The sequence below is a fragment of the Chionomys nivalis genome, chromosome 11, assembly GCF_950005125.1.
Source record: "Chionomys nivalis chromosome 11, mChiNiv1.1, whole genome shotgun sequence".
Taxonomy (NCBI): Eukaryota; Metazoa; Chordata; class Mammalia; order Rodentia; family Cricetidae; genus Chionomys; species Chionomys nivalis.
The window spans coordinates 1,646,021-1,668,373 of NC_080096.1; the positions used below are offsets into that span (position 1 = coordinate 1,646,021).

General features: G+C 46.9%; 1 pseudogene; it reads left to right on the forward strand.

Annotated features, from left to right (window-relative positions):
• Positions 1–5,131: 5,131 nt before the first annotated feature.
• Positions 5,132–6,386, forward strand: LOC130883552 (kinesin-like protein KIF23; annotated as a pseudogene).
• The last annotated feature ends 15,967 nt before the right edge of the window (positions 6,387–22,353 follow it).

Below are 22,353 nucleotides of genomic sequence, written 5' to 3' on the forward strand. Positions count from 1 at the left end.
GGTTTAACCTAATGCTGGTGTTCTATTAATTTTTTATATCATGTGCATCCATATGCATTGGTGCCTTCTGTAAGCTGTTCTGTCCCTTAATGATGTCTCTATGACAGTATGAGAACACTTGCCCTGAAAGTTCTGCAGAAAATACCCACCTGGCGGCAAGGCAGCTGTGAAAGCCATTAGCTGGTTAGCAGGCCGCCTGGGGCTGTCCTCTGAGGAGCACGGTCTGTGGGAGTGGGTGAGGAGTGTCTCACATGCTGGTCACCTCCACTGTGCTGCAGCATGGGGTATCTGCATGGTGACTTTAGGCAACACCGTGTTCCCTGGTCCAGTGTCAGGTGACACAACTTTTATAATGAGCAGTGTGATATCTCCAGGGCATCCTGAGTACAGATATGTGGCCAGTGCTGAGGGTGAGTGGGCTCTTACCTGATCCTGCCTTGGCAGATGGACTCCCAGTGGGCCCTGCCTTGCTATGCAGTCCTGGATGAAGACAGGCTTCTATTAGCTTAGCTGTGAAATGAGGCTACGTGTGGTGATTACTTCCCTGGATGTGAAGGGTTTTCTTTTAGGAGAGCTCTGCCCACCCACTCCCTACTACCTGGAGAGGTTGGGCCTGCTGGGCACTGCCCCCACCCCCCATTCCCAGGGTGACCTGCCTAAGTGGAGAGAGGTTGCAGATAACAAAATGCTCAGTTAGGCCGACTACAGGGGTATTGGGATATTCTGAGTCCATGCTGGTTCTGTGGATGGAAGTTTTTTAGCCCAATGAGCAAAGCCCAAAGGAAGCTACTTGTGGACCCTGATGGTCAGGAACCTAGAAAACACCAGGATGGTCTCTATTAGTAGAAAACAGGCTGTAAAGTAATGTGCTTCTAAAGGAGAACACAGATGTACATACTGAGTGTAAATTGTATGTATGAGTGCATGATTGTGTGAGAACATGTATGCATACACATGTGAGTGCTTGCACATGTGCACATGTACATGCTTGTATTTCTGAGTGTGTCTGTGGCTGCTGTAGGGTGGGGGAGTCTGGTGACTACATCAACAGATGTGTGCATGAGTCTGCTGGGTCCCTCCTACTGTGTTCTGCGGTTAGCCTAGAACCATTTGCCCAGCTTCACAGACTACTCCATCTCCCCACTTGGCCACCTCGTTTGAGCCAGTGATCACCTCAAGATGGATGAGCCTCTTCATGGAGTCAGAGACATGCACGCCAAGGCCCACCCTCTCCACACATGGACTGTGTTAGCTGCCCCTCCCCCACTCCATGTCCACCCAGTGTTGTGCCCTGGTGGTCAGCCCCTGCCCCACAGCCAGCCCACCTCCACTTCTAATTGGGCCTCAAAGCCGTTTAATGGTGTCTGAGTGTCTGCAGGGCTGCTCAGAGCAGAACAATGCACCATTCATGTCCCAAACAGAACACTAGTGATCGGACTAATATCTTTAAGCTAAAAAACAAGACTTAATTGGGACAGATGCTGCAAATTCCAGCGCAGAAGCCCAGCTCCCCTGCGATCTGAACCAGGCATGTGGCAGGGCTTCGATTTTAACAGTGCCTTTTACTTTTTTATTGGCATGCACAAAAACCCACTAATGCTCTGTGTGGCCAGTGGTGGGTCTCCGTGGAAACCTCAGTGGGTGCAAGGTCTGTGGAACCTTGTGGCTGGCCTTGTTTGGGTGGCAATAAAAACACATGCCATGTGGTGAGTTGTTTCCCTATGGAAACGGGTGTTGTCTTCCCTTCCTTCCTTAGATCACGGCTCTGTGGCTTTTGCCCAAACAGAGCCTTGGAGGAACCTTCTCCTGTGCTGGATCTTCTCAGCATGCTTAGGGGCTGTCATTCTTCTTGGATGTGTCCCCTGGTCACTGGATGAACTCTTCCCTTGGAGGCCACCACTCTAACACACCCCTGACTTTTGCTCTATGCTATTTGACAGCATACTCTCACTTTTAATATATTCCCAGGAAAGTCTTGAAGCCATTTGCTGACTGTATTTTAGACACAGTCTCCAATACTTGTTGAGCAGCATATTATTCTCTTTGCTTTTTATTTTTCTTTCAGAGAAAATGAACCAGAGGTGCTGGAGAGATGGTTCAGCAGTTAAGAGTGCTGGCTACTCTTGAAGCAAGAGGACTGCAGTTTGGGTCCCAGGACCCTCACCAGGTGCCCTCAACTGCCTAAGCTTCAGAGGACCCAATGCCTTCTTCTGGTTTCCATAGGCAACCACACACATGCGCACTTATCTACACAAAAAAGACACATATACACATAAATAAAAATAAATCTTTTTTAAAGAACTCAAGCCAGTGACCCAAAAGCTGTCTTGCTCAATCCAAACTCCTTCAGCCAATGGCAGTTACTACTGCTGGTCCTGGCTTCTCTCAGGCACACAGAGAACACTGTTTCTGTTGGAAAGGGTGAAATGAAGGCATCTGCCTGCCAGTGAGCATGCTCATTTGCTAGAATTCCTGAGACCCAAGAGAGCTGTTGGTGGGATTCCATTGTCTGTCTAATGGATGTCTAACGGTCACCCAACCATCCACCCATCTCTATATCAGTACATCTGGTAATCCACCTGTATATCCGTCATCCATGTATCTGGTAATCCAACCATCTATCATCTCTTCTCTCCATCAAATACCCTGCACTGATTTAGACATCAAACTACCTACCATTCATCTATGGTATATATTCATTCTATCTGATGACTGCATCAGTTAATCCCTACATCATATATTCATCTGTCCATCCACTCACCCATCCTATCCACCCACTCACCCATCCCATCATCCACTCACCTACCCATCTGGTAATCCACCCATACATTTATCTCATTTATCATCTATCTACTCTGTTCATTCAATCTAACCATCCATTCATTCATCACCCATCCTTCCATCTATTTCAGCCATTTAGCTACTCAAATATCTACCATTCATCCATTGATCATCTAATCATCTAACCACCTACTCACCCACTTCCATCCATGCATGCATCCATCCACCCACCCACCCATCCCCTACCCAACAGAGGCTTTGCTTCTGCTAAGTGCCACCTTTGTGTGTGCTCTTGCCTACTGGTACTTCCTTGCACACAGAGTAAATGTGCTTCTGTGAGTTGTTGGATGGTTTCTGGGATAGGCTGGCAGCTTGAGCAGGTGTCATAGACCCAGGGGAGGCCACAGGGGCTAAGAAGTCAGTAAATAAATCCTTAATACAGACTCTTTGTTAAAATATAGGATTTTTTAAAGCTGTGTTTAAACTTGGTGGGTTTTTTTTTAAATGTAGAATACATTGATCAGGTATTAGGAACACTTGGAAACCCCTTCAAAGGGGTGTGGGAGGTTTTCTGCTCAATACAAACCAGCATGAAATAAATGCCTGGATCTGAGGTCTGTGGTCAGAATCTGTGATACTGGGCAGTTTCTCCAAGTGTTTTCTCCGAGGAATGTCCTTTCTCAGGGGTTCTCTAGCCTCTCCGGACTCTAAGTGGTGCTAGCCCAAGGCAGCCTTGGCCATCATTTCCCCCATGGCAATGAGGGTGAGGACTTTCTCTTACCAGCTCCTCATCTGATCATCTCCACAGAAAGAGCCACCAAGACTTTCGTTGAATTTTCACGGAGTTGGTTGCTCCTTCCTAATTGCTTATGGTCTCTGTAACATGAATTCTAATTGGTCCTAATAAAAACTCAGAGCCAGCTATTATGGGATAAAAGCTGAAGGATCAGAGAAGCAGAGTGGCCAGCCACTAGAATTCTCACTTTTATCAATGCTCAGACCAAAACCTCAGAGGGCAGCCTCAGACTGACTGCTCTGAGCTCCTGTCTCCTCCCACCTTATATTCCTCTCTCTACCCAGTCATAACCCTTCCTGTCTCCACCTCCTTAGTGCTGGGATTAAAGGTGTGAGCCCCACCATTTGGCTCTGTGTTTCTCTTTTAGGCTGTATCAATTTTGTGTAGCCCAGGGTAGCCTTGAACTAACAGATCCATCTGCCTCTGTCTCCCGAGTGCTGGGGTTAAAGGTTGTGTGCTACTACTGTTTGGCCTCTATGGCTAACTAGTGTGGCTAACTCTGCACTCTGATATTCAGGTAAACTTTATTTGTTAGATCATAAACAAAATATCACCACATTTACCCCTTTTGTCTAATAAAAAGGTTGCAACTAATATAAGAAAAACTATATACAATAATAATAACTATCTACAATATATACAGGCAATAAGTACATCAACAATGTCTAATCCATTTGCATTTGAAAAATTCAGAGAAAACACTCAAATTATCTATCTTATCTTGGTGACTCCAAAGTGTTGTACCTTATTTACTTTCTATATTAACTTGCATTACCAATTCAAAATTACCTTTTAATGTCTCAATGTTATATACTTTACATCTCTTTAGTAAATTTCTTCTATGAGTTTGATAAACAAGAAAAGCTTATCTAGTCTTCAACTCCCTCAGAAACCTGTAAGGGAAATAATGTTAACTGAGTATAAGCAGGGTATACAAGCAAGAGACTTTGAGAAAGTGTGAGAAATGATGGACAGTTGGCTGCCTGGAAAGTCACCCAAAGTTCCTCTGTAACACTGGGGATCCATCTTCAGCCTAGTGGCCTAAAATAACTGACAAACTTTTCTATGAATCAGGAGTTTTGAAGGACTGTCCTGCCTTGTCTTGGCATGGTTTGGCAGTCACCATCTTTTGTGTCCTGCTTGTCCAATTAGGACAGCATACTGTCAGCAGTCAATGCAAGGCACTGTTAGGCATGGTCATGGTTCACTGCAGAAAACTGATAGAGACTCAAACCCAAAATCATGTACGGGAAGCCTTTATCTAGAATTAGTACTCTATATGACCATTAATATCATGATAAAAAGTTTAAAATATATATTAATGGTACAGATTTTGAGATAATATTTATACCTTAAGAAAAGTTGTTTAAAGGTCAGAACAAAACCAAAAAAGTTATGAGATTAGATGGCGATCCAATAGTCCCTTGATTTGGGGGTATACTGGAGGGTGCACCCACTGATTTCCCTGATCAGGAATGTTGTATTGAAGTCATCAACAATGCAACCATGCAGACTGTGTAGCCCCAACTCCTGAGCATTGCCGACTCAATAGGAATGCAGTCTATAAGGAGACTCAGTACTCATTTAAGCAGGTATTTGGCACTCCTACTGCTTAGAAGGAACTTTTCATTGTTGTGGCTAGTCCATTGATAGATGACCTCATTCATGGCAATAATGGCCTTTTGTTTACGTATGGTATTACTGGAAGTGGAAAAGCTCACAGAATGACAGGTTCTGTGGGGTACGGAAGCCTGCTTCTTCTTTGTTTGAACATGAGGATTTAACAGCACAGGGCCCTTCCTGGCAAACCATTGTGTTTTTAAATCTAGTGCTAGGACAGCATAGAAATAACAGTGTGAAGTTGATGTTGTATTAGAAAAGTGGAGAAGACAAGCCATGGCCATTTCAAAGATCCCCTCTAGCGGGCAACAAGCAGATCCAAGGTTTGCAGAGATTATAAATATACCAGAATTCTGCAAAGCAGAAGTTGATGAAGATGGTGTCTGTGGTATATTTGTCTTACATTGAAATCTACAATAATTCCATAGATGATCTATTGGGAGAGGTGTAGTTTTAATCCCATCCAGTCCAACTTCCTACAATCTAAAATACTGTGAGAAGATAAGAACCGCTATCTGTATGCTTCAGGCTGTACAGAAGTAGAAGTGGAATCTATGGGAGAGACTTTTGAAGTTTTGTGGAGCGGTCAGAAAGAGAGACATACTGTTAACACCCATTTGAATAGAGAATCCAGCCGTTCACACAGCGTGTTCGGTGTCAAACTCGTCCAAGCTCCCCTGGACGCTGATGGAGACAATGTCTTACAGGAAAAAGTACAAATTACCGTAAGTCAGTTTTCTCTGGCAGATCTTGCTGGATGTGAAAGGAACAACTGGACTAAAGCGGAAGGGATCAGAGTGCTTGAAGATGGTCGCATCAGTCACTAATGAGGCTAAGAACAAGCTTGGGAGCCCTGGAAGAGAACCAGGTGTATGTAGCTAACAAGATGGTTCCATGTCGAGATTCAACATGAACTCATCTGCTCAAGAAGTACTTCAGTGGGCAAGGAAGGTGCGGATGATCGTTCTTTCTTGCGTGTGAATCCAAAGTTTGAAGACTTTGAAGACAAGTCATGAGAATTGCTAAAGTAAACCAAGAAGTAGTGAGACCAGTAGACAAGGGGATATTTGACTTGACACGAAGGACACGATACAGAAACCTGCCTCGGGGCAGCCCAGTCGGAGATGAACCTTTGGTGCCTGTTGGGAGCAGTGAGACCCCAGATCCCGAATTTCTTGCAATCCCCTGATCTGAGTGGCTACAGCTGCTATGAGCACGAGACCTTCAGGAGTTCCTGATGGCAGGAGAGTGGTTTCTGGTGGGTTTGGCTGGGGCGTGGCTATCTCTATATAATCTGCCCCTGAACACAATAAAGGGGGCATTCTTGGGGAATTCAAGGATGATCCGTGTCGTTGTCTCTCTGTCTGTGTGTCTGTGTATTTTAACCTCCAGCCCCCTTCCCCGAAGCTCACGAACTGGGTGCCAGTGCACAGAGCTCAGACACGGGGGCGCGGTGCGCGGCAGGTGCCTTCATACCAACTCTTGGATAGCAATGATGAGGCCGTTCCAAAGCTCATCGAAACCTCGGAGGAATGACATCACCTGTCGGTGAAGAGGTCAAACAGCTGAAGGCGACTGTGATTCAACCTAAATCTGAGAAGCCAGAGGGACCCTCCTGAGAGCGGGACCTGGAAAAACTCAGATCTGTCTCTTTCGTTTGCACCTCGTGATGTTTCTAAGTCCAGAGGCAGACAATCTGTTCGGTTCACAGATGCTGGAACTTTTAAACAATTTAATTTTCAAACTTTAAATTTTTTAAAAAAACTTAAGATTTTAAAACAAGAATCGCTACGGTACTTGAAAATGAAGATCGTCCACAGAAACACCTGCCCAACCAGATGGTACAGAGTCTGAATGATCCGCTGTGGTGTGAACACTGCTCGACCAAACACGGCTCTGGGCCGTGACCGTTGGCTTGGGCGACCTCAGGAGCAAGCAGGTGGGCAGGGACTGCGGTCCTGGCGAGGTGCCTGCAGGGTCAGGTGTCTGTCAGGAGCTGGAAAACTCCCAGGGGAAATATGCATCGGTCCTCTCCACTCTCTCCTGTTCCCCAGGACTCCAAGGACTCAGCTTCCACCGCTGCCACTAATCCCGCTTAGGAAGGGTTGACTGGCTGCAGCCAACATTGGGCTCCACGCAGTGGGAATGGGAATGGGGGCTGAGAGCGCAGGGTCGCCCTACCGGGTCATTGCACATGAGGTGAGGAGGACGTGGGCCCAGCCCGGGGAAGCAGTGATGTGATGCTAAGCTGCATCCTGAAGTGGCAAGCCGGGCCCCTGGGGCCTCCTTGTAAGATCAGGGCTTTGCTGCAGTAAGTCATGGAGCCTGGAGCACACGGAGAGGGAAGGGAGGAGACCAGAGCCTTTTCCATAGAGGCAGGGTCCTGGTGCACACCTCTCTGTCTTCCTACCTGCTCACACTCAATCCCACCGCGCCTGGTCGGATCATAGAGGCTTCCTGAAAGATAGTGGCCTATGTTGAAGTATGGTCTTCCCAACAGGACAGAATTACTCAGACACAGTTACAGTACAACTTGAGGATATGGGGACAAAGGTTTTAAAACCTTTCAACAAACAAGTGACCGATGTCATCTTCAAAAATGGACATCAAAGTACCTGGGGCAAAGCCCAGAAGACAGGGACAAAACTGGTTTCCATCCTCTGGGTTGAAAAATGCAGGATGATTGGAGCACAAGTTGACGAACCTTTTTTGCTCCCATGAATACTAATGAACATTTACTAAGCCTCATTAGAGGAAAAAAAGGGTATAGTCAGAGGAAAGCTCTTCAATTTCACCCAAGTTGGCCTCTTAGACCCAAGAAAACCAAGGTCTGAAGAGTAACAATCAGGGTGCTGTCACCCATTAGAACCAGCCTGGCTGGGTACCGGGTTGACTTACCATCGCCAGATGGCCAAGCTAAGTACAGTTTCGGGAAATGCACTTGGAGCAAGTCTATGTAAGTTGCCTCTGTCTCCCGGAGTTTTATTTCAGTCCTGGGCTGTCCTCAGGAAGGGTCTCTCTGGCTTCTCTGGTTTAGGTTAGATCACAATCGTCTTCAGTTGGGATTAAAGGTGTGCACCACCACTTGCCTGGCCTCTATGGCTAACTAGTGTGGCTAGCTCCGCACTCTGATCTTCAGGCAAACTTTTTGCTAGATCATAAAATATCAGCACAGTCCCCGTGAAGTCTCATGTAAAACGCATGCTCCAGTTTCTTTTAACAACATTCTCATCAATAGATGTCTTTGACGTTTTGTGGTTTGTAGTATTAATAATAAAAACCCAGAGACAGATATTGGGGTTCCAGCTGAGGATCAGAAAAGCAAAGCAGCCAAGCCACTAGAGAGTTCTTACCACCACCAAGGCTCAATCAAAGGGGCGATCCTGTCCTCAACAGGACAGCAGACTGCAAGGCTCTCCACCAAACCTCCGTATCTGTCTCCGGGTTTTTATTATTCATGCTACTGTGGTTCCGTTTATTATAATTATCCATGTTTCCAGACTTGATTCTGTCTCCTGAGGCTGCATGGATAACTTGGGAGGAGTATGCTGCTCTCAACAGAGAAAGACGTGTTGTATTTCTATGCCCAGATTCCCTGCAGCTTGGTGGCCACCCATCTTGTGGGTTTTACGGGCTGGCTGTCAACTCTGATTTTGGCTCAGGGCCTCAGGGGGCAGCGTGGATGTGAGGTGGCTCAGGGCCTCAGGGGGCAGCGTGGCCTCGTGAGGCAGGTGGTGGTCCTTGCTGAGCTTCAGGGCCCTTTTTCAAGCTTGTGTGGCTGTTGACAAACGCCAGTTCCTGGGCCATGAATGTCTTCGTGTATGGCTATCAGCCAGGCTCTGTTCCAAGATCTCCTGCTGTTTTAAAGTCCTTACCGTGTTGTTTCCCACATCTTCAAAGTCACTAGAAAGGTCAGTCCTCTTGTTTAATTTCTCATATTCAAATATCTTCCACTGAAATACCTCTGCCCATCTTTAGGAGCTCATCTGATTAGACAAGGCCCCCCAAGAACAGCCCAAGAACACGCTCCCCATCGGCTGATTTGGCATCCTAACGGCACCTGCGAAGCCATCTAGCTCCTCTCAGTCCTGTTGTGGGTATTTTGGGGGTGTGTCTGTTTTCTGCTATTCTGCAGGGCACCAAGCTCGGATCCAGAAAAAAGGAGCCACATTCTTGAAATGCTGACGTTTAGAAACAGAGCCACGATTAGATTCAGTTTCTCAAAATATCAGAAGGGCCTGGCTGTGACCTTTAACCTACACCCAGTCTCTCCAGCAGCCTCTTGACACAATTTGATCAGTAGGGTGATCAATAGGGTGTCCTATTTCTTAACTGCGTGTTGTCCTACTGTGTGTTCCAATTTTTCTCCCACCTACTATGCTATTGATGTAGGGATGTGGTTTGTGACTGGGAGCAGACAGCAGAGAATGAAAACTCGGAGAACTGCAGGACAGAGCAGATTCCCAGTTCCTCAGGTGTAGCGCGAATCCTAATTGATCTTAATAACAAAAACTTGGAGTCAGTATCAGCGGCTGAAAGCTGAAGGATCAGAGGAGCAGAGCAGCAGCCTCTAGAGAGTTCTACCAATGCTCAGACCAAAGGGGCGAGCCTGTCCTCAGACTGGGATCACCTTTGTGTGTGCTCTGTTCCTCCTTTAGACTGGATCAATTTCATGTAGCCCAGGATGGCCTTGAACTAACAGATCTGTCTGTCCCCTGAGTCCTGAGAGTAAAGGTGTGTGCCACCCCTGCCTGGCCTCTAGTGGCTTAGCTCTGCACTCTGATCTTCAGGCAAGCTTTGTTAGAACACAAACCAAATATCACTACATTCAGGTGACCACAAGGGGCTGGCTACTTGACAGCTGAGGAGGGCCTCTTCCTCATATGCTAGTCAGAGAGAATAAGAACTATCTTCAGAAATAAATCTCATTAATACTCTTGGTACCTGACTTTATACTTTCTGATGTTGAACTATCCTTGCATTCCTCTGTTAAGTTTGGCCTTTTAAAAATGTTAGCCTGTTTCACATTGCTGAGTTTAATTTTTCACCATTTTACTTATTTTAAAAATTAATTTCCATAATTAAGTGCAACTTGCACTTTTCCCTTTTCGTAATACACATGTCTGAGACCAAACATTAAATCAACTTTAGTCATATTAAATAATTCAGAGGGCTGGGAAGTGGCCCAGTGGTTTACACTCTGCACTCGAGGACCCAGGTTTGGTTCCCAGCTCCGACCTGATGGCTCACAAGCATCTATAATGCCAGTTTGATGGGATCTGACACCTTACTATAACTCCTCCAGATGCTGGACATGCGTGTGGAACAGATATACATATGGAGGCAAAATACTCATACACATAAAATAGATGGATCTTCAAAAATTAAAAAATAAGGCCAAATGGTGGTGGCACAGGTCTCGGAGGTAGAGGCAGGCAGATCTCTGAGTTTGAGGCCAGCCTGGTCTGCAGAGCGAGCTCCAGGACAGCCAGGGCTGCACAGAGAAACCCAGTCTCACCCCCCCCCCCCCAATAATAATAGTAGTTGGTAAGTGGCATTTCATTCTATTATCTAAAAGTTTGCTTAGACCTGGGGCTTTATATTTATTATTTTAGTGACTGTAAGAACACTGCTCTGAAGGATACTTTGTATTATTTTAGTGACTATAAGAACACTGCTCTGAAGGATACTTTGTATTTATTATTTTAATGACTATAAGAACACTGCTCTGAAGGATGCTTTTAATCTCCGTTGTTTATACTTCCTTTATTTAGTTCTTTTAAACAAAATTGCGGCCTTCGTTTGAATTTCTTCGGTTCCCCCTCTAATATGCTTTTCCGTGCCAGCGTTTAGCGGTCATGTCCTCCTAGCCGGCTTCCACCTGCCAGGTCCTTCTTCCCTCTAGGGCTTGTGGATATGTCACTTACTCCCTCCTGACTCAGATGCTTAGGGAACAACTTAACAGAGGGTTTCTTTTGGCTCATGGTTTCAGAGCTTGGCTACATGCACTTGGGCAGAACGCCATAGCAACTGGAATGCGTGGGGAAAGAGTGAGGTGTGGACTGAGGGCCAGGTACCTCCTTCTACAGCATGCACACACGGTCCAGCCCCGCTCCACCTCCTACAGTCCCCCGAACATCACCCGCTGAGGAGAGTGTAGAAGACCTTGGGGAATACTAGTTGAAAGTGTGTTGCGTTTTTCCCTACTGCTTTTGTTAACAATTTAAAGATGTGTTCGATTTAAATAAAATTAACCTGTGAGCAGGAGGCTGCATCAGCAAGGAGCTGACAGGAAGTGGCAGGAACCATGGGAGCAAGGTTTTCTTTGGGAAGAGCAAGGGTTTTGAAGTGGGTGCAGAGAGAAGGACGGGGGCATTGAAAGATGCCAGCAAAGAGGGAATGTTAGTTCCTAGGTATTTAGCCTCTCTGAGTGAGCAGAATTCCAGTTCCATCATTGACTTGTGAGTTCTTTAGATTTAGAGAAGTTACCTTAGTGCTTGGAAAAGGTTGGTGCCTGAAGGAACAAACCTCCTCAGACTGCCACCCTTGAGGGCAGCCACGGTAGGTGATAAAAAAAGATTACGGCAACCTTTCACCTCCCAACCACGGAGCATGGTCTCTTTGAACAATACAGGCCAGATATTTTAAGAATGTCCACAAGCCTGAATTCATTTTGTTTTCTCAGAATTTTGTGGTTATAGATTCAGGTCAAGGATGTCTGAGAATATTATATCTTGGATGTAAACTATCACTATGTCTTTGGATGTGTTGACCTTGACTCTAAGGTAATATCTTCCAGATTTTCTTCTGTGAAGTTAACTATTTTTCTACTTGTAATTAGAGAATATTTTAAGGGTATTCAAATCTTTTTTTTTCTTTAAAAATTTGCCTACTAACTTCATTGGAGGATATTGCCTACAAAAATTTTAATGTTTTTTTTATAAAATAAGATTTATTGTGTGTGTGTGTGTGTGTGTGTGTGTGTACACATGTGTACATATTCACAAAGGCCAGAAGAGAGCATTAGGTCCCCCTGGAGCTGGACTTATAAACTTACAGTAGTGTGTGTGTGTGTGTGTGAGAGAGAGAGAGAGAGAGAGAGAGAGAGAGAGAGAGAGAGAGAGAGAGCACCAGCATGTCTGTGTGTTGGCATGTGGCTGGAAGCAGGTAGCAGGTCCCTTAGAGCTGGAGTTACAGGCTGTTGTGAGCTGCCTGATGTCCTGATGTGCTGGGAATGAAGCTCACCTGTCCAGTCCCACTACTGAGGTTTTTAAAGGAGAATTTTGAATTACCACAGACTTCATTTGCATACATGGATTGCCATGTGGCTTGGGTGTGTGAGGTGTTTGCTTCTCTCATGTTTATTCACCATTCATGGACTGGTTGGTATTTTCCTCCTCTGAGTTGTAGCCCAGCTGTCATTGTTGCATTTAGTTCTCAATGGACAGCTTTGGCTAGTGAGAGGCTCTTCTTGATTAGGTTCTGGGTCCTTTTGACACCGCTACTCCATTAAGAAACAAACTTGTGTTAGCCCCCTCCCTACTCGCTGGCTTCATAAGATGTTTGTGTTTCGTGTTTCCTCTGCTCTGCCTTAGAATCCACCACTTCTCATAGACATTTTCCCTGATCAACTTTGTTTCAAGAAGCTGGAGATTAAACCACTGTGATTAAAGCCTGCGTGTGGATCCTCCTAGTGGCCCACTGTACAAGTGGTGAGCTTCAGGAGCGGAGCCTGGTGGAGGGTCCTTAGCTCCAGGGGCGGAGCCTGGTGGAAGGTCCTTAGCTCCAGGGGCGGAGCCTGGTGGAGGGTCCTTAGCTCCAGGGGCAGAGCCTGGTGGAGAGTCCTTAGCTTCAGGGGTGGAGCCTGGTGGAAGGTCCTTAGCTTCAGGGGCGGAGCCTGGTGGAGAGTCCTTCCCTCTGAGGGGTGTGAGAGGGGGCCAGGCAATTCCAATGGGAGATACTAAGTGGTTATTCCAAAGTTCTGAGCCTGGCTCTACCCAGCCATTCTGGCTTCTCACTTCAGGGTGTATCTTCCCACTGTGTGCACCCTGTATTCCTCCATGAGGGTCTCTTGGCCTCTTCCACTCTCTCATCTGAGAGCTAATTAACCTCTCTTCTTTAGGAAGTTAGTCTGCCCCAGGTGTTTCACTAATTGGGTTTGTATGTTGAGCAGTCCTGATGTTCTTGGGGTACACTCAGTGAGATAACAAGGAATAAGAATCCTCTCTATTGTTTCAACAGTTAGTATTTTTCATCAATGCCCATGACAAATTCTGGCCCACAGTCTGGTGTGGAAGGTCCTTCTGTCTATGTGTTGCTTTCATTGGTTAATAAATGAACTCCTTTGGGCCTATAGCAGAGCTGTAGGGGAAAACTCAACAATGCTGGGAGAAAGGAGGTGGAGTCAGAGACACCATGGAGCCGCCAGAGTCAGACATGCTGAATCTTTGCCAGTAAGCCACTGCCACGTGGTGATATACAGATTAATAGAAATGGGTTAAATTAATATGAGCTAGCCAATAAGAAGCTAGAGCTAATGGACCAAGCAGTGTTTTAATTAATACTGTTTCTGTGTGATTATTTCTGGGCTAAGTGGCTGGGCTTTCTCCTGAAACAACAGACCCCCCCCCCACCCTCTGTGTTAGTCCGCTATAGATAGCAGAGTAATTTTGACTTTGCAAGTTGAATTCTGTTTTTATCTCTTTGCTTTCTGACAATTGTTCAGTGCTCAGGTGTAGACCTCTTTGAGTTTATGCAAAGGTAAGCTTTTAGAATATGTAAATGAATTTTTAGGTTGATTTTGGAAGTTCTGATCTTAATTTGTCCACTGTCAAGTTCATCGGCTCTATTGTTAGTCAGATGGCTGTTCACTTCCTCTAGTACATTTTCTTATGATATCTCAGCAGCAGAATCTCTGCTTGATTACTTATCGATTTATTGCTATTCTCTATTGGTAGGGCGTCCCCTCATTGCTTCCTTTAGACCTTTAAACACATTTTCAATAGGTGGCAAAGTTTTGCCTGGTAAATGTAGCATCTGACTCTCTTGGGGACAGATGCTATTGAAAGATTAGAAAATGTCTTCATTTGTTAGCTATTTTGACCTGTCTCCTCCAAAGTTTCATAAGTTCTTGGCTGAAATGTGGACATTTTGAGCAATGAAGTGTGGAAGCTCTAGAAAGTGTATTTTTCTCCCACACTCTGGAGATTGTTTTTTTTCTTATCTGCTTTTGTTATTTGTTTATATGGTAGAGTTCCTGTGAGATCCGCTTTATTCCTTTTTATTTATTTATTTAACAAACCAATCCCAGTTTCCCCTCCCTCTTTTCCTCCTGCTCCCCCTATATTTCCCCCACCCTACCCCTCACCCACTCCTCAGAGAAGGTAAGGCCTTCTCTGGGAAGCCAACTAAGTCTGTCCATCATCTCCTTGAGGGAAGACTAAGGCCTTCCCCCAGCCCCACCCTGTGCCTATGCTGAGCAAAGTGTCTCTCCATAGAGAATGGGTTCCACAAAGTCAGTTTACATACTAGGGTTAGATCCTGGTCCTACTGGCACCTGAGCCTCACCATTGTCCCCTGCCTTCAGAGGGCCTCGTTCGGTCCTATGCTGGTTTCCCGGTTGTCAGTCGAGTCAGTGAGCTCCCACTAGCTCAGGTCAGCTGATTCTGGTTCCCCAATCCCCATCGTGGTCTCAGTTGTGAGATCCACATTCTTTATCTTGTGCGGCCACTCCAGTACCTGCTCACTCTGCCTAGTCAGAGGCCAATTAATGTTTGGGCATGAATTTCTCTTAGACATTTCATTTAAGGGTGTCGGGGGCTGGAGTGCTGGGATTACAGATGTGCATTGCCACATCTGGTGGCTTCCAGTGGGTTCTTGGAATCAGACTTATGTCCTCAGGGTTTGGGACAAGCACTTTTATTGTTGCACCATCTCACCAGCCCTGAGAGATTTCTTGAAGTGAGAAGTCTCCCAGATGTGAGTGAGTGTGACTTCAGTCTCCTAGCAGGCTGTAACTCTGACTTAGACTCAAGTTCTTGCATCTGAAGAATCTCAAGGTCCGTCAGAATTAAGCAATTAATTAATTTTGATCATTTTTTCCCCTGCATTCTTGATTTTCTACAGCTATTGGATTTTGAGTCTTTAGTCCACTATTCTTCAGGAGAAAATTTAAAGCTATATTGTTGTTATTGTTGTTTATTATTATTATGTATCTATGGGGGTTTGCCTGCATGTATGTCTGTACCCCACATGTGTGCTGTGCTTTTGGAGGCCAGTAGAGGGCACTGGACGCCCTAGAATTGGAATTACAGACAGCTGTGAGCGGCCATGTGGGTGCTGGGAATTGAACCGGGTTAGAAGAGCAGACAGTGCTCTTAACTGTTGAGCTATCTCTCCAGGCCCAGCAGACATTTTCAAAATTCCCATCTCTATGTCAGCTTTGTGCTATTGAAGTGGAATATGTGAAACAAGTAATGAAGAGATATAGCTTCTTTAGCTCTCAGTCAGAGAGGCTCGGCTTCTCTGATCCCTGTAGTTTGGGCTTCTGATGATGTCTTTGAGTGACAGGCAGAAGCACAGCCCCAGTGACCTAAGCACCTCCCACTAGGACCTTGCTTCCTAAAGGCCGAGAGCACTTTCCCGTGCTGGCACTGCAGGGGCTAAGGATTTACTTACAGAGAACTCATTACACCCAGACATCATCATCTTAGGACAGGTAGATAGTCCCTCCTGTCACGCCTGCTCTGGGGGCAGGTTTGCTGGTAGCCACCCTTTGCTGAGGTCATGGTAGGAACAGCTCTTTGTAGAAGTCATAGGTCTGACTTTTACCCCTTGGGGGTTGGAGGACCTCCCTATCCTAGGAACCCATTTTAAGCCCCCTTGTACCAAGACCAATATCTGGGAGCCAGCCCCAGGTAGCAAAGCGTTACCTCACACAGTTACTACTTTGGATCATGTTACTCATTTGGAGCCCCTGGAAATTTCCATTACTCTTTTGCAAGCTTGGCCCTGCACTGAAAGATACACTTCATATTTTACCTGGCCTTTCTATGTTCGTTCTCTAAATAGAAGTGTTCTCTGGTCATCTTGACCGATATACTCTTAGGGAAAAGAACTCTCCAGGTTTTAAAAGTCATGCGGACATCCACGCTGCTATCAAAACATGATGTGTAGACCTTAACCTGTGCGTGCCAAGAGCGCTGGGTGCAAGCAGTAGACCCTCACTCTTATACGCTACTTCAGCCACCTTGATCCTCTCCAGAGGTTTTCACGATGTGAGTGTTGGGGCCCATCTGCTGACAGAGCTAGAGAAACCTCCATGGTCCCAGGGCCTCTGCCCAGCCAGAGAAACAATGGATGTTCAGAGGCCAGACCCAAAGCACAGCAGCGAGACTTCCCAGGCCAACCAGACCAAGGGAGTGGTGAGAAGGAGGTGCCCTGGGAGTAGATAGGAGACACAGTTGATCCTGGAAATCAATGCTTCCAAGTTGGAAGTGATAGCGAGGACCGGAGGGACAATACCCATGGAAGCCTGGAACAATATGGAAGGACCGTGTCTTATCTTGTGGAAGTCATAATCCAGCAGGCCACCAGGGTCCAAGTGAATACATCCTCCTTGTACTTCATGGGTCTTCAGAGCATCAGGAATTTCCAGTCACTCACAGACACCCTGTCTTAGTCAATGTTCTACGCCTGTGAAGAGACACCATGACCACAATGCTTATAAAAGAGTTTTATAATGTAATTATAATTAATAACCAACTAATTGTAATTAACTAATTATAATTTAATTAGGGATTGTTTGCGGTTTCAGAGGTGCAGCCCATTATCATCATGGTGGGAGGCACAGCAGCAGGCAGCCATGGTGCTGGAGAAGGAGCTAACAGTTCTACATCTGGATCCAGGCAGCAAGAAGAAATAGACTCTGGGCCTGACTTCAGATTTTGAAACCTCAAATCTCACTTCCAGTGACACACTTCCTCCAGCAAGACCACGCCTCCTAGTCCTTCTCAAGTAGTGCTACTCTCTGATGACTAAGTATTAACATATGAACCTAGAGGGGCGATTCTTGTTCAAGTCACCACAGTTCACTCCCTGGCCCCCATGGGCTTGGAGCCAGATCATAATGCTAAATGCGTTCAGCCCAACTTCAAAAGTCTCCAGAGTCTAGCAGAGTCTCAACATGGTTTCAGAGTTCAAAGTTTCTTCTGAATCTCTCTTAACTGTAATTTCCTGTCAAATCAAAATCAAAAATGTGGGTCACATACTTCCAACATACAATGGCTCTGAATATATATTATCATTCCCAAAGGGGCACAGTGAGGAAAACACTGCACCAAAACAAGACCTAGAACCAGCTGGGTGAACCCCCAGCTCTACATCTCCATGTCTGACGCCAAAGGGCTCTTCAGATCGCCAATTCCTCTCAGCTCTGTTGACTGCAGAGAAGCTGCTCTCTCTTGGCTTGGTTCCACACCCTGTTAGCAGCTCTCCTTGGCCTGTATCCCATGGCTCTGGCATCCCCAACATCTTGGGATTTCCGAGGCAATCCAGGTTTCAACTTCATGGCTTCATGCAACGGCCTCTCTAGGCCTCCGTGCAGGGACACCTCTGACATATATGCCTGATGTAAGTGGCTTTCCTTAGCTGCAGAGAGAGAATCTATAACTCCTTGTATCCTTGACTCTAGAGCTAGAACCACACAGCTGAAGTTGCCAAATTTTGCCACTTGCTGGGGCTGGAACATGGCCTCCTTAATCAGTTACAGCTGCCTTGGCTTTCCGTTGTTGATGGTTTCTTTCAATGCCGAAGCTTTTCTTCCTTTTCACAAGTTGGAAGCTCAGCTGGGTGGGGTCTTGCCCTGAAGTCATCACTAAATCTGTATTAGTCAGAGTTCTCTAGAGTAACAGAACTTGTAGAATGAATCCCTCTATATAAAAAGGGGATTTTTAAGAATGACTTACAGGCTGTGGTTCAGATAATCCAACAATAGCTGCCTATGAGCAGAGGGCCAAAATCCAGCGGTTGTTCAGTCCAAAGCCTGGATGTCTCAGCTGGTCTTCAGTACACACCTGAATCCCACAGAACTCGGCCAGGACGCTGGAGGAGGATGGACGCTGGAGAGGAGAGAACAAGTCAGCAAAGAGCAAAAGCTTCCTCCTTCCAAGTCCTTACACAGGTTTCCAAGAGAAGGTGGAGCCCCAGTTAGAAGTGGGTCTTCCCACCTGGAAAGATCTGAACTAGAAGTGGGTCTTCCCTCCAATTGGGGTTCTAGTTAATGTCAGATGAAGTCAAGTTGACCACCGAGGACGGCCATCGCACACCATTGTTCTTTTATCCAGCCCTGAATGGTAGACGCTGGGTGCCCAGTTTCACTTCCTGCTTTTCCCGGTCCCTGGACCTCTACTGAGTCATTTCTCAACTCTGAGCGTAGAGAGCAGCAGTGTGGCACAGCTCAGCTTCAGGTCCCAGGGACAGGGTCTTGCTGAGAGATAACTGCTAAGTGGATAGGTAGACACTGGCACCGGAAGGATGTGTCCTCTCCATTCTAAACCCTACCATCAGCGTCATATCCAGCCAAGCATATCCCTAGACATGGAGCTCTCTGTGTGTTAACATCATCGGGTGTTATTTAGACCCTTTCATCTCGGAGGCACCCGTTCCCTCTTCTTTGAGGGGTCTGATGAGCATCCCAGAGCTACCACAGTGAAGATTCACGGTTGTTTTTTTATCATCACGGAGTCCCTGTTATTATGACTGTCTATTCTGACAGTTCATTTTTTGTGGAAAATTGTCATTTGTGCCAACAGGAAGGGGCTGCTGTCTTATATTCTCTCAGACCTGAAGACACAAGGCACAGTCATTGATCCAGCGACTGCTCCTGTAGAAAGGCCAGAGTGGGAAATAAACCTTATGTTCTCATGCACAACAGAAGCAAATGTCTGTCCATTTGTGTATCTGTACCTCAGTGGCCAGTCAGATACTGGCTGTACCCTTCCTGGGGTACATCACTTCCCAAGCAGAACAGTAGCTCTCAGTGGACAAGAGGTGGAAACCATAGGCCATGGGCTCCCAACACACCAACAATCAGGAGATGAAGTCATTGGCCCAGGAAGAGCCCTGGCTGGTGCCCCAAGAACATCCACAATTGCCTGTCCCTTGTCTGAAGGATACGGAAAGCTCATATCCATGTTCCCAGGGATCCTTGGCTCCTGGAAACTCACTACCAGAGGGTGTGTGCTGATGTAGAGTCCACCGCTTGTGCTCCCGCACCACCGAGTGTTGTGGTTTGAAGGTGAAATATCTCTAGGAGGCTTAAGTATTTGAACAGTTGGCCCACTGCTGGTGCTGCCATTGTAGAAGGTTCTGGAACATTTAGGATTTGGAGCCTGTTGGAGGAAGTAGGTCGTTGGGGGTGCACCTGGAGATTTTGCAGTCCAGTCCTGCTGCCTGTTTGCTCTGTGCTTCCTCACTGTAGGTGCATCGTGATCCATGGCAGCTCCCTAAGCTGTCAGCCAAGCAAGCCTGCCACAAGATACCGTGGCAACGCATTTTGTCCCAGCAACAACACAAGGAAACAATATGCCTAGCTACTCTCATGCCACATTCCTGGCTGGACCAGTGAGAAGCTCGAGTCCTTGTCATCGTACCTCAGCAAGGCACATCAGAGCACTGAGTATCGAGAGGTGCCCGGGGAGTCACATGACACAGGAATTTCCCCTTCCTGCTTTGCAGCAACAGTTCAGTTCCACCTTGGTGACCAAGGTCAACAAACCCTACCAGGTTTGCTCCATCTGCACCTGCTGCTCTACTGATGTAGGAGAGGCAATGATGACAAGATGGAGTGGTCCTTCTGCGGTCCTCAGATGAAGACCTGGCCACCACATAGACACGGTGTGAGGGTTGGCAGATGCAGTCCTGCAGTGGTGATCATGGCCTGCATTCTATCCCACGCTCCACCCGCCTGGCTGATTCTGAACGTGGCTGTGAAAAGCCAGGGAGTCCATAGCCACACACCTGCAGCCACACTTTCTGCCACGTTCATCGCCTCTGTCGCGTTACCCAGAATATATGCCAGCCCAGGTCAGGAACCAGCATGGACCGAGCATCTAGGTGCCATCTCTGAGAGCTGGAGTTATGATGCAGCAGGTCTGTGTGACGTGGGGAGGTGGGACGTTCTATAGATGCAGCTGTGACATCCAGAGATTCCAGGCTGTGAACTTCGTGGATTCGAATGCTGCCACCACACCTGCTTTAGTGATGAAGTCTGCCCAAACCTGAGGGGCTGAAGACAGACGCTAGGTCACCTATCCTCTTGACTTTTCCATTTCCCCATGCCACTTACATGCCCATTTCCCACCCCTCTTTGACTTTTGACATTTTCCTCTCAGGCCTGGGCTACACATTAATAGTCATTGTGGCTCACGATCTGGTAGGTTTATAACCAGCATGATACTCGAAGCTCTGCCAACTGGGAATGTCTCTGGCTCCTGTCTGTGAGGTCTGGTTTGAGGAAGAAGAGAGTAGCAGCCTTGTTTTGGCTTGCATGGAAAGCCAAGCCAAGTCTGTAGTGCAATTGCCTTTCTTTCAGGAAGCCATGGCGTGAGCAGTGGGAGAGAGATTGGTAAGACAGGGTGGGGGATATGGGGTTGAGGCCACCTGTCTGGGCAGTAGCATTGTACTGTCTGCCTTGGCTTGAGCTTGTCTCTAGATGACCCACATCAGCGGAGGGTGGCATCCAAGCTCTGACTTGGTAAGTCCGTCTGTGAGCAGTTCTTGATGGGTGATTTTAGCTGCATGGTCTCTTGGTGTCCTGAGGAGAATGCCAGGAGCCGCTTTGGATTGACAGTGTTAATGCACACCCATGGGTAACTTCTCTGCACCTAGCGAAGAACCCACAAGTGCTGTGGGTGCTGTACCGACTATTACCAAGGTTTCCAGCATCTCGCTTCTGTGAGTTGGGGTGGACAGGAGGAGGAACAAGACCACCCTCATTTTAGGTGGAATTCCCTCTGGAAAACTCCACCTTAGGCACAGATGCATGGAGGACCGTGGAGCTCCTCCCCTAGCAGGGTCAGGGGTGACCACTGCCATTGTCTCTTCCTGTCTCTCTTCACTGACAGGTGTCCCAATCCCTGTGTCACCGTGGAGCCTAAGCCACTGCCCAGGACTCAAGCAGGTGAAGCTCAGATACACAGAGCGATGCTGTGATGTCCCATGGTCCTAGGGGAACTGGGTGACAAAACAAACACTGCTCAGGAGGCATGGTCCCTGTGCTTTCTGAATCCAGGATCTCATGTCGGTGGGCTGGCCATGTGACTAGTTCTGACCAATAGAGTGTGAGCAGAAACCTGTACACAGTCCTTCAAAGTGTTGAAGGACGCAACACTGGCTACCTTGGGTTCCAAGAGACTTCAAGGAGAAAAGCATGCAGGTGCAGGGTGCTGAGATGTGCCTGGGGTTGCAGAAGCCTCGAACTGGTCCCACACTTTCTATGTCCACATTCAGGGGACTGTTGGGAGTCTAGGCCAGCTGCTAGGCATCAGCCCTTAACTGTTCTCCTGGATGACCCAAAGGACTGGGCCAAAGAAATTGGTGACATGAGGCTGCAAGACATAACCTTTGTCCTCACAATCAATGGGTAAGCTTTGGAGCAGGGATCTTCATCCCCTCAGATGGAGCTGCCTCTGTCACATGACCCAAAGCTCAGCAGAACCAAGGTCTCTGTGAGTGGCAGGTCCTTGGGAGCTGGCTGGAGCCCCAAGCATCTCATTTTGAGCTCAATGCTGTGTGCTTATTCTTCCAAATCCCGTGTCTGTTGTCCTTAAAACACAGCTCTGGCTAAGGTATACTTTGCTGAGGACTTTCTCGGGGAGAGGCAGTGAAACGAGTTTGCTTGTTGAGGTCTCTGTCACTCTACATAGCACCCGCTGGCCTCCATACATCGTCAAAGTCCCTCCAAAGGCCTAGCCACCCAAGCTGGCACAGACTCTAAAGTGAGATGTTGCTTTTTGGGTAACTTATGGTTCTGCGGATTTTCTCAGAAAGATGTCAGGGCGAGAGGAGATGATTAATTTTGAAAGATGAGCTGATGGCTGTGGCTTCATGTTCAGAGATGGAGACCATAGTGAAGACACCGTGAAGACATCTGAGCA